The sequence below is a fragment of the Nilaparvata lugens genome, chromosome 11 (assembly GCF_014356525.2).
Source record: "Nilaparvata lugens isolate BPH chromosome 11, ASM1435652v1, whole genome shotgun sequence".
In the NCBI taxonomy this organism is placed as follows: Eukaryota; Metazoa; Arthropoda; class Insecta; order Hemiptera; family Delphacidae; genus Nilaparvata; species Nilaparvata lugens.
In genome coordinates this window covers 37,917,634-37,931,067 of record NC_052514.1, presented here as the reverse complement: position 1 = coordinate 37,931,067, position 13,434 = coordinate 37,917,634, and positions in this window count along the sequence as shown.

Genomic DNA, 13,434 nt, shown 5'->3' with positions numbered 1-13,434 from the left:
TACTCACTCAAAATTGATAATCAGATCACTTATTATTTTTCTCTCACTTCACATGTTTCAATTTTGGAGTCAAGTGAATAATTTTCACGCGAAAATGACTTGAGAGTTTAAACATTTAAAAAAGGGTGAATAGCGTACTACTTAAACTTTCGATTTCAATCTTTTTGAGACACTTTCCCTTTCATGGCGTTATACGAAACATTAATATTGTTATTGTTCGAGAATGATGGAATAAATCATAACTGCTTATCTGCTATTGATTTGCGTGTTTCAATATATGTAGCTTAGATTAGTGGGGACTGGGAAGAATTTTTGCGCAATCCGCGAGAAATAAGGAAAAAATTTTGCGCAAATCCCCCTCCCCCTCCCCCCCCTCCCCCTCTGCGCATGCGCAAACTCCCCCCTCTCCTCCCCCCTTTCCTCCCCCCTCTCCTCCCCCCTTTCCTCCCCCCTTTCCTCCCCCCTCTCCTCCCCCCTCTCCTTCCCCCCTTTCCTCCCCCCTCTCCCTCTCCCTCTCCCTCCTTCTCCCTCTCCCTCTCCTTCTCCTTCTCCCTCTCCCTCCGCTCCCTCTCCCTCTCCTTCTCCCTCTCCTTCTCCCCTCTCCTCCCTGCTCCCTCTTCCTCCCCCCTCTCCCAGTGAGGACGAGGGAGAAGAGAGACAGTGAGGAAAAAATAATTTCCCTTTTTGGAGGAAAAATTCCCTACTGACAGATAAAGTGAATCCATCTTTCTACTGTCATTAAAGTGAATCCATCTTTCTACTGTCAAATTAAAGTGAATCCATATTTTTCTACTGTCAATTAAAGTGACTCCATCTAATGTTATACTGACAGTGAGAGTCAACCTTGGAAGATATGCTCAAATTATTCTCTCATCAGCATCATGAAGCTCTAAGAACCCAATTCAACTTATCTGACAGATTAATTCCAGTCTAGTATAGATAAGAAACTCTTTTGTAGATGTGCTAAAACCCTATAGTCTTTAAGTTTCTCGTCTAGAGTTAGTTGCAAGGATCTTTAAATGCAAGGATATTACTTTAATGCAACCCTAAATCTTTAAATCAAAGTGAATCCATCTTTATACTGAGTGAATACATCTTTATACTGTAAAATTAAAGTGAATGCTAAATGATGAAAAAATAATTCCCTTTTTCCCTTTTCTACTGACAAATTAAAGTGAATCTAGATGAGTGAATCCATCTTTATACTGTATGGTTGCTTTCCCTCACCCGACAGTTAAGAAAAATTTCACAAATTTTCTATGTGCTGTACAAACCGCAGGCGTTGCTTTTTAAGTGTGCTCTCTGAGATATCTATAGTAAATTTAGTTCATAAGAAACTATAAATTTGAAGAACTTAACTACTACTATAATCTACTATTTAGTAGATTATAGATAAGAACTCTTTTGTAGATGTACTAAAACCCTATTACTCTTAAGTTTCTCGTTCTAGAGTTAGTTGCAAGGATCTTTAAATGGCAAGATATTACTTTAAATGCAACCCTAAAATCTTTTGATTCATCTTTATACTGAGTGAATACATCTTTATACTGTTAATTAAAGTGAATGCTAGATGGTGAAAAAAAAATTTCCCTTTTTCCCTTTTCTACTGACAAATTAAAGTGAATCCATCTTTATACTGATTGGTTTGCTTTCCACCCGACAGTTAAGAAAAATTTCACAATTTATATTGAATTTTCTATGTGCTGTACAAACCGCAGGCGTTGCTTTTTATATGACATCTCAAGTAATTGAAGCATTTATTTGTTACAAAATTTGGTTCTCAAGCACTATCGCAGATCTATCTAGTGACTATCTATCTATGAGCTTGAATTTTTCTTTTTTCATCATGTTAAAGTCCATATAGGTAAATAAGTAAATGTGCTTAAATTTTAAACCATTTTCAGCAATACTAAATTAAATAAGAGATTTGTTTTTTCCCCCAGCACTGGAGATATAATTAACATTCTTGCATTTTCTTTATTTGTAATTAATTATCAAAGTATTCCAAAAATGGCTATAGATATCCTCAGACCTATATCACTGGGGGGTATCAGCTCTATTGATGTCTTAACAGAATGATCTAAGTTGATCTTTTACATTTTTTATCTGCAATGTCATACAAGCATTTCCAAAGTTCATCGGTATTTGTAACAATAGTTGAGAAATCATTTGCACTACAATAATGTAGATGACCTGTATCTAGTATGTTCAATAATTCGAAAATCTCAGATAAAATTGGAAAAATGTACATTTTCTGTTTTTGTTAACGGTAAATCATCGCCTTGGAATCCTGTTGAAAATTTAATATTTTTTGCAATAGAATCAAATTCATTGAATGAAATTGACATCAAGAGGCGAGTTAATTTTTGAATTTAGCAAAGCTAAAACACTGCATGACCTCGATTATGTTATGAACAATAATGTGCACTTAGCTGTAACAGAGTTGACTCTGAGGGGGCGTATCTCTTGATAAAAATGGACATAGATATCCTTAGACCTATATCACTGGAGTATCAGCTCTATTGATGTCTAACAGAATGATCTAAGTTGATCTTTTACATTTTTTATCTGCAATGTCATACAAGCATTTCCAAAGTTCATCGGAATTTGTAACAATAGTTGAGAAATCATTTGCACTACAATAATGTAGATGACCTGTATCTAGTATGTCCAATAATTCGAAAATCTCAGATAAAATTGGAAAATGTGAGGGAAAAAATAATTTCCCTGAGGAAAAAATTCTCTACTATCAGATTAAAGTGAATGCTAGATGAGTGAATCCATCTTTATACTGTAAAAAGTGATTGGTTTGCTTTCCACCTGACAGTTAAGAAAAATTTCACAAATTCTAAAATTTTCTATGTGCTGTACAAAGCGCAGGCGTTGCTTTTTAAGTGTGCTCTCCGAGAATATCTATAGTAGACCGAGGCGTATCTAATTGTAGACAGACAACATGTACGAGCTTTATGCAATCTCAGTGCATGCAAGCAATAAACACACTGTAATTCCTTTCCGTTGTAGAAGAATCCATAACGTGCAAAGTTTCTTTTCTGAGCATTCGTATACATAGACGCCAATTTCATACTTTGCATTGATTGTTTTCGCACAAGAAATTATTTGTTTGATACATATTTTTAATTTTTTGACACTTTCAGTAGGCAAAATTAAATTTTAGATTCCTACAAGTTTATGTCTGAATCCTTGGAAGTATGGTGCGTAATTGGTAGAAAGTACAGACATGGAAAAGAAGTTGGGGAAAGAAAGTACATGGAAAGAACTTCCTCCAATAGAATGATTTAACGCACACGCGAAGAATATCACATGCACAAAGAGTGTTCTCAACATTCAATATTTTCATTACCTTTCAACTCAATGCTCGAACATTAACTCTGTGGGTAGATGACACAAGCTGATAAGTCATGATTTGTAAACTTTTCAGGAGAGCAATTGAAAGTTTGGCATAGCTGCAAACATTCTATAATATTTTTTCTTACCCCTTTTACACTAATATAATCAGATGATCCTCGACTATTTAAATAGTCTTACCCATTTTACACTAATAACTCGCTGATCCTCGACTATTTAAATATCAAGGGATAAAACAATTTATTTAAATTAACTATTGAGAATTTTTGCAAGTGATGTCAGAGATATCATGTTTTGCCATCTGTCAAATGTTTCAAATCACAATGTAACAGTATAGGTAATATCTTAAAATCGATTTTATAGAAATTTGAATATATGTTTTAAAAATTAATTGATATTATTTACAAGTATTGATCAAGTTAACCAAACTTGAACTGTTTGCAAAGTTGTATGGGTTATGTAGTTCTCAATATGGGTTATTGATTTTCAGATTTTAATAATAGCCTACAGTACACACATATCAAATTTTGTCATCTTTTGATAATTGGATTATAATACAACCGGTAGAAGAGTGTTGAGATATATGTACTTATCAATTTTGTCAACTTGGGGTTTGGAAGAAAATGCAGTATCAGCTTAAGCAAGGTCTATATCTCAGCTATTTAAAAAGGTACAACATATTTAGTTATACCATCTTATAGATCTAATTTTTCTGAACACAACATATGCATAACTCATATGGTCAAAAATGTGACTTATCAACTTGTGTCATCTACCCACAGAACTAAAGTTAATTAATTAATCATTACACTATCTAAAAGAAAAATGGAAATTTTCTATTAATTTGGAATAATACTTTGAATTCATCTATTCAGATCATCTATTTGAAATGCATTTGCAAAATGCATTTCAAATAGTTGATGTGAAAAAGTCATACAGATAAGAATGAATGGAATGTCAATCCAGCCAGTGTACGATGTACACAAGACCTTGCAAGGTCGTGAATGAATGAAATGCATCACACCAGATGTGTAAGGGCCAAGTCCTCACTTCGCAACAAGGAAGGCAGCGTTGAACCGACCTTGACACAGTGAGCGATCGCTCGATGTTGTCAGCTCATGCATATGCTTGCGCGTGCGTACACACTTCATTCTATAAAACACATTTTAATTTTTCTTATCACTCAATGCAACTTGGAGAGTGTGGAGAGTTCTCTACACGTATACTAGTGTGATAGGTGAGTGAAAACTTTTTATAGAATACAAACTATTTTTTATTGATATATAACAAGTAAATTATGCGGTTAACAAAGTAGGTTATGTATATGCTGATATGCGATGCAATTGTCACCTAACCAAAACTTGTAAATTATAGATTCATACAACCTCAGCTGAGTGAAGTGGAGGAAACACAATACTTGAAATTATAGATTATAATGAAAATATATGTAGGCTTGTGCCAAAACTAAATACTTGAAAATTGTGATTTACAAGATATAGGTTATCTTGCTGAAAGACGATGTAATGTCAAGTCCGAAAATTTGTTACAAGATTATAACAAAATAAGTAAATAATATAATTATCATGATTTAAATTTTATGCATTTTAACAATGTTTATGTCAGTCATGTACTGATTATATGTTTCACAAAACAGTAACAATGATTTACATTTACTTTTAAAATTTTGGATGTCTTTGGAGGTCAAGATCTGCGTGAAACGTTCAGGTATGTAAACATCTGTTGTTCTCTGACCTGACAGCCGGATAACAAAATAACTTATAAGTAATAATAAAATTCATAAAATGTTACTGAAACCCTAAAAGTAAATCTGAAAATTGTTCACAGATTATTAACAAAATAAGTAATAAGTAATATATTATCATGATTTAAATTTTATGCATTTTAACAATGTTTATGTCAGTCCTGTACTGATTAATATGTTTCACAAAACAGTAACAATGATTTACATTTACTTTTAAAATTTTGGATGTCTTTGGAGGTCAAGATCTGCGTGAAACGTTCAGGTATGTAAACATCTGTTGTTCTCTGACCTGACAGCCGGATAACAAAATAACTTATAAGTAATAATAAAATTCATAAAATGTTAACTGAAACCCTAAAAGTAAATCTGAAAATTGTTACAAGATTATTAACAAAATAAGTAATAAGTAATATAATTATCATGATTAAATTTTATGCATTTTAACAATGTTTATGTCAGTCATGTACTGAAATATGTTTCACAAAACAGTAACAATGATTTGCATTTACTTTTAAAATTTTGGATGTCTTTGGAGGTCAAGATCTGCCTGAAACGTTCAGGTATGTAAACATCTGTTGTTCTCTGACCTGACAGCCGGATAACAAAATAACTTATAAGTAATAATAAAATTCATAAAATGTTAACTGAAACCCTAAAAGTAAATCCGAAATTTGTTACAAGATTATTAACAAAATAAGTAATAAGTAATATAATTATCATGATTTAAATTTTATGCATTTTAACAATGTTTATGTCAGTCATGTACTGATTATATGTTTCACAAAACAGTAACAATGATTTGCATTTACTTTTAAAATTTTGGATGTCTTTGGAGGTCAAGATCTGCGTGAAACGTTCAGGTATGTAACATCTGTTGTTCTCTGACCTGACAGTCGATCTTGAGCACCACGCGACGTCCATGTTGATTGCAGACCTCCCTCACGTCCTCAATAGGGTAAGGTGTACCCTCCATCAACTCTCTTAGAGGAGTCCAGGGTTTCGGGGAGTACCTATTGATGACGGTGAGGAAGTGCTCCTCGGAGATTTCATCCTCCTCCTGCGGTAACAACGTCATTATAGCTGTCCTCCTCCTCCTCCCATGATATTTTGTAAAACTTGTAAACTTTATACGTCTGACAGTACGATGAAAATCCATAATAATGCAGAAACAACAAGCAGAATTTGAAGAACTCTTGAAGAAGAACTACTTCTTACCAATTAATTTTCAAGAAGTTATTCAAGAAGATTGAATTAAACTGCTGTTTCCTTCTTAAATCACTACTAAATTTGTTTTACAATTTACTACTCTTGTGAATTCTGAATATTGATTGGTGTCTAGCTGTTCAGAATAATTAAATCCACGTGCGATAATAAAAATTACAAAAAAAAACATCTACTAGCAAAGACACTGCTGCCCTAAAAGGAGAGGTGGTGACGCAGAAAAAGTAGTGAGAGAAGAAGAGGAATGGAAAGAAAAAAGAAGAAGAAGACGAAGAAGAAGAAGAAGAGCAATCTGGAACCGGACTTCAATTTGATCAGTCTGGGTCTAGAGCCAATAATAGACATCATCTGCATACCTAGCTCTTCTGCAGGCCGACGATTAGCGGTCGCTGAAACACTTTGGTGACTGGCCGTGCGTCGCTTAACATACATAAATGGAAACATGCGATTGAACTTGTGCAATGCGAGGGAAGATTGACCCGAGAGAGAGAAAGAGTGAGAGTGAATGAGAGAGAAAAGAAGTTATTTCGTTTTGCACGTTGAAAATTGACCTTTGTGCAGACGATTATAATCTTGGCTTGTTGCTTCACAGTCCACTTGGCGTGATTGCTAAAAGGCTTACACTATACGGCTCTGAAAAAGGCTGAAATGTGGAATTTGCAAATATTTCTGAACATAATTTTTCATGTCCAGTGTTGTTATTTTGGAAAAATATTGAATCGCTGCTGCTAAGGTGCGTACAGTCTTACACGTCACGAACACGCTCATTTGACGTTTCACTTAACTGGACTTATTCGTCATAATGCCTGTTGTCTTCTCCCAATCATATTATATATTACAAGTAGATAACCCGTGCTTCGAAAGGGTTTATTTTAAAACTTTGCAAACTGAAAACTTGACGTAATAAAAAATTCGAAATTTGAAAATAGACCTATAAACATCCTCTGTTAATGAAGAATCTGTATGCAAAATTTCAAATCAATCAGTTCAGTAGTTCAGACGTGATGATGCGTCAAACATAATTTTCCTACATAATTAATTCACGTACGTATATGAGCCAGCTCTTCCCATTATTATAATAGTATAGATAACTGAAAAAGTCATAATACTTGAAAACCTCACAGAATCATATTGATTTTTTTCAATACATCAATAAATTTTAGTATCGATTAGATCTTCCTCAATTTGAATCAGGCAGCCTTCTGTTTTCCCAATTCCAAACAAAATACCTAAAATATTCGTTTCACTACGAATTTGTGTCTGATAGTACATTATAACTGAAGAATATGAACTATTACTTATTTTATTGTGATCTATTCATGTTTTTCATATGAAATTCAATGATAGGCCCACAGCATGAAGATACTATGTCCATTTCATTTGTACTGGTGGCAAACTTTTACATTAAAAATAATAATTATTTGATAAAAACCCAGTTCAATTGTAATGAAAACAAATTCCTTCAAAAAATGATTGATAATAATACGTTTCATGGGAAAAATTAAGAACAAAAAAATTGGGAAAAATCGGTATTTGAACCGAGGATCCATCGCTCCGAGAGCGAGCATTTAACTTTTACGCTACACGCCTCTGTTCAAAAATAATTATCTTGTAACAGCATTATAAAACCTTCTCATAAAAAACACACTTCTGGGTTACAACAATGACAATGACTTAAATGGAACTTCATTGAACGGTAGCATGAATAATATTAAGTTTGAGCATTAATTCTGAAAAATCTAGAAGGAAATCGAAATTTCGGCTTCCAGGTGCACGAGATAATTATGATTTGTGATTATCAATGAAACTAATAAATAAATAGATAATGGATCTGTAAGAAGGAAGCACGGCTTCTGCATTATGTTACACGTCAAACTGTAATCTAATTTATTATTACTAATACATGATCTACACAAACACAACAGACAAGATAGCACAACGAACTTTACAAAACATGAAGCGAATATCATCTTTCTAGGAAGTCCGTTAATTTCCTTATGAAAACCGAGCAATCATAAAGTTTGGCTGAACTATCATATAAACTTAGTTGCTTATTGATTATTGATAGTTGTCATTGATTGATTCGATTCCTTTGAATTGCACATTGATTCTGTATTCAATTATTGATCATCAATGATTTTAGATGAAAAGACTTGAAGTTGACTCATAATTCCCTTCCCAATCTTCATTCAAGATTCTGATCACAAACACTATCCGATATTATTATGAACAGATCCACCAAAAACTATCAATTGGAAAAAAACATCAATCAACTGATTGTTTCGAATCGATTTTATTCTGGAAGTAATCGAATCTACAAACTTTGAAGAAATGTATGTTTCCCTGGTTGTCTCCCATAGTTTGCCTTTCTTTTATCTTTGTTTGATTTAAGCTTTGAAGTTTCAAGAATTACTTATCCATAACTGGGTTACAATCTAGTGTAACTTTATGTACTTCATGTAACTTCATGTTACTTCATGTAACCAGAGGAAACTCCTATAATGTAATATTATAGAAAACTCTTGTAATTCTGTGATGTAACGTATTTATTTTAACCTACAAAAAAACCTACAAAAACCTACAGGTTTGGCAGGACCCTAAATTGTTTTTTTTTTGAAATTGTGAATAAATTTTGAAAATTTTGAATTTGAAAAAAAAAAAAAAAAAAAATCTTGTACCAGGCTTACAAAAACATTTTTGGGACAGGACTAGTACAAAGTGAAGTAGTAGAGAATGCAACTGTCATGAGAAATGGGGAACTAGCTATCTACAATAAATATCTCTCTCAAACTATATGTTTGAAAATCAAAACATCTATATATTATATAAAAGCGAAATGGCACTCACTCACTGACTGACTGACTGACTGACTGACTGACTGACTCACTCACTCGCAAAACTAAAAATCTACCGGACAAAAAACGTTCAAATCAGGTAGGATGTTCAGTTGACCCTTTAGAGGCGCACTAAGAAATCTTTTGGCGATATTTTAACTCTAAGGGTGGTTTTTAAGGGTTTAAAGTTCTTTTAGCATGTATATTCTTCTTATTCCAATATCGTAAAATTATAATTGAAATGCCCATACCATATGTTAATATAGAACTATAATCTAGAGAGAGAACCTCTTCGAAACAGTTGTTAACTGGTAACTAAATTGAAAATTTTGTCAGGTTGGCATTAAGTTGAGTTGACTTTGTTAGGTTGGCACCAAGTTGAAGATTGAAATGCATTTATCCAGGACCTCCTAGATATCAATTTATCCAATTAGCCAAAATGAGCGTTTTCTCAGCTTTTCTGCGTTATCCACTTTTTTCAATAATTGATGGAAATATATTAAAGAAAAATTCAGTACACAGGTTTAGCTGAGGTGGAAGAATTTTGTTCGCCAAAGATACGCCGATAAAGTAACAGGTGTTTTTCGAGATCAAATTGACATAATACGTTCAAATTCGGTACAGAGGTTCCTCTGAAGTCTACATGCAGGCGTGCGAAGCGAGCCCGCTTATCTCATTTTTGGACGATGCAGTCGGGGGTCCAGGGGGCGGGGCCCCCTGGCTAGACGGATATGGCGAGCGGAGCGAGCCTGAAAGCTAGTTAATTTATTTATTCACTACGTGACAGAAGAAGCGGAAGAAAAATAAGAAGGAGATTGATTGATTGATAATATCAGGGCGGAGTTAGGACTGCAGGTCCTCTCAGCCCCATAACTCTTGAAGAGGAAGATGAAGAAGAAGAAGAAGAAGACGAAGAAGAAGAAGAAGAAGAGAGAAGAAGAAGACGAGAAAGAAGAAGAAGAAGGAAGAAGAAGAAGAGAAAAAGAAGAGAGAAGAAGAAGAAGAAAAGAAGAAAAGAAGAAGAAGAAGAAGAAGAAGAAAGAAGAAGAGAAGAAGAAGAAGAAGAAGAAGAAGAGAAGAAGAAGAAGAAGAATAAGAAGAAGAAAAGAAGAAGAAGAAGAAGAAAAAGAAGAGAAGAAAAGAAGAAGAAAGAAGAAGAAGAAGAAGAAGAAGAAGAAAAGACAAAGAAGAAGGAAGAAGAAGAAGAAAAGATTAAGAAGAGAAGAAGAAGAAAAGAAGAAGAAGAAGAGAGAAGAGAAGAAGAAGAAGAAGAAGAAGAAGAAGATAAGAAGAAAGAAGAAGAAGAAGAAGAAGAAAAGAAGAATAAGAAGAAGAAGAAGATGAAGAAGAAGAAGAAGAAGAAGAAGAAAGAAGAAGAAGAAGAAGAAGAAGAAGAAGAAAGAAGAAGAAAGAAGAAGAAAGAAGAAGAAGAAGAAGAAGAAGAAGAAGAAGAAAAGAAGAAGAAGAAGAAATAAGATGAGAAGGAAAAATGAAGAAGAAGAAGAAGAGAAAAAAGACGAAGAAGACGAAAATAAAAAGAAGAAGAAGAAAAGAATAAAAAGAAGAAGAAGACGAAGAAGATGAAAGTATAAGAAAAAGAAGAAGAAGAGAAAAAGAACAAGAAAAAAAACAAGGAGACTTGCGTTTCCGAGAAAGCCTTCCGCGCATTCTGTCGTATCATCTTCAAACTACACTCTGTCTTCACATTACCATAATACACCTTCACTTTCAAGTAGAGATTCACAGGAAAATAAATTGGACAATTTCTCAAGAACTAGCAGACTCTTTATAACTTGGAATCCACCTGCTGTCTGGTAGTTTAGTGGAAAACCGCCAGGTGGCAGTAGCTTACGGGCGAAATTCTTGAGGTTCATTGGCCTATTCTGCTTTTACATTTCTTTTCCAATTTTCAAATCTTTTTTTGACGATTATATCAATGTATTTTTTCAAATAGATGTACTCCACCATTTTCATGAAAAAACTTATAATTAGGCTCGGCTGCTCGAAAGCCTGTTGAATTTTATTTAAAAATAAAATTGGAAATAATTTAATAAAATTACAAGCAATAAATTAATAAATTGGTTCTCAATCGAGATTAAAATAGTACAAGAACCAATCAGAGATTAAAGCGTTCTCTGATTGGTTCTCGTGGCATTCAATCATGATCAAAAATCAACAGCATTTTTGTGATTAAAGACTCGGTCTAATAATCAAGAGAACCCGAGTTCGAATCTCGACCGGGGCTAACGTTTTTGACCACAGCACAATCACATAGATACGGCCACCCCGTCTTTCGGAGGAGACGATAAGCCGTCTGTCCCAATTACCTGAAAAGTAGTCCTCTCATCATCATCCCTCTCTCTCATTGCCCACGCACAAGCCTTAGAGCTTATGTGGGCATCAATCTCGGTATAAATAGAAACAAAAAAAATCCATGGTGAATGAGGATTCTAGAACTCTACAATTTTAAGAAAAAAGAATTCTAGGGACTCATTCGACTACCCTCCTTCTAATTCTTCTGAAAACTTGACAGAATAGCTATTTATGTATTAAGAGCGTAATGCGTGACTTTATCGCTCACGCAAAACAGTTATCACGCGACACGAAGCGGAGCGTGATAATTTTGCAAAAGCGATAAAGAAGCATTACGCGCGAATTACATACAATTTTTTTTCTACAACTGCACAAACCTGTTAAATCACTTATAACTGGCGGAGTTTATAATAATTCGTCTACACTGATATCCATCATGGCTGTAGAATCGGTACAATTACCGACTTTTTAGGTTAAGTTCTGACCGAGAGTGGTTTGTCTTTTAGCGAGCTGCTTATCATCAGCTGATTAGCGAGCGTAAAGAAGCTCTTCTGCGCATGCGGGAATGATTTGCGAGCGTAAAGAAAATCTACTGCGCATGCTCAAATGGTTAGCGAGCGAAAAAGTAGATTCTCCTCAGAAATAAGCTTTTTTACAAGGAGAACTGAGTATGTCAATTTCTTTACGCGCAGTTGTAGAAAAAAAATAGTTTTTTTACGAAGAGATAAATGCAATTCGGCCAATGACTGAATCTTGTAACATAAACTTGAAGGTGACAGAAATGAATACGTGTGAGTAAATGAGGAATCCAGGGTTTTATGAGACTATCACTGTTTTATTTTTTCGCAAAAAAGCTCACAAGTACGCTATGTGAATTATAAAGCTCATATCATGAATTATAAAGCTCAAAGTATCCTTATGACGTGACTTTTGTCAATGCAATTATTTTGTTTGTGACAATAAAACATTCTTGATTCCTGATACATACGCTTATATAGCTACGTGGAGATTAACTTGGTTAGTGACTGCACCATAATTATGTAATAAATAATTAAAATAGACAAAAAGCAATACAGTGCTAAAAATTAATAACATCTCTACAGGTTCATGAGAGTACTAATCTACTCCACTTTTAGTTTTTGTCATGGAACTCATAAATCATTCTTCTACAATCATAACTCTGTTCTAAGATGATAGGAAAAGACAAAAATAAATTCTATGATAATAAATCAAGAGACTTGCAGTGACAAGCATGGCTAATCTACATAGGTAAATTATGTAAGCATATTAAGCATTGAAGGCAAGAGTTTTTTTCCTCTTGGTATACCGTACATTAGGAAAAAGATACTTCTTGGTTCAATGTATGAAAGTAAGTAATTTACTGGACGATAAATTTTGCGGATTTGCCAGTTCATTGAACTTGTGTCACCAAGTAAGATATTCAACTTTTCAAATACAATTTATCATGTACTCGTGGATACTGGATCCTTGAAAAGGGAAAAATATGATTTCTCATTGGAAAATTGAGTCCCTGAGACAGTGAGGCTGTAGATATTGTATATATTGGAGGAAATAATGATGAAAAGTTGTTTACTGAGACGGTTTTTATTTACAAAATTCAACTTACAAAATATGAGATTTTCAGATTAGATTTATTGGGATCCTATCTTAACAAACTCTAGGGCAGAACACTGATGATGATGATATCTTAACAAACTAAGCATCTACGATAATATCTAGTCCTAACATAGAAATGATTATTGTAATATTGTGAAGTTCACACAGTTCAAAAACGATGTTCGAATCATACAACATTGATGAAATTTATTGTAGGTTGTCTGTTTAAATCCAATTTAAACCTCTCATAGTTTCTAAGCTACAGAATTCAATCGCTGAGACTATTCGCTTGTTACACCAATATTAATATTTTGAGATATC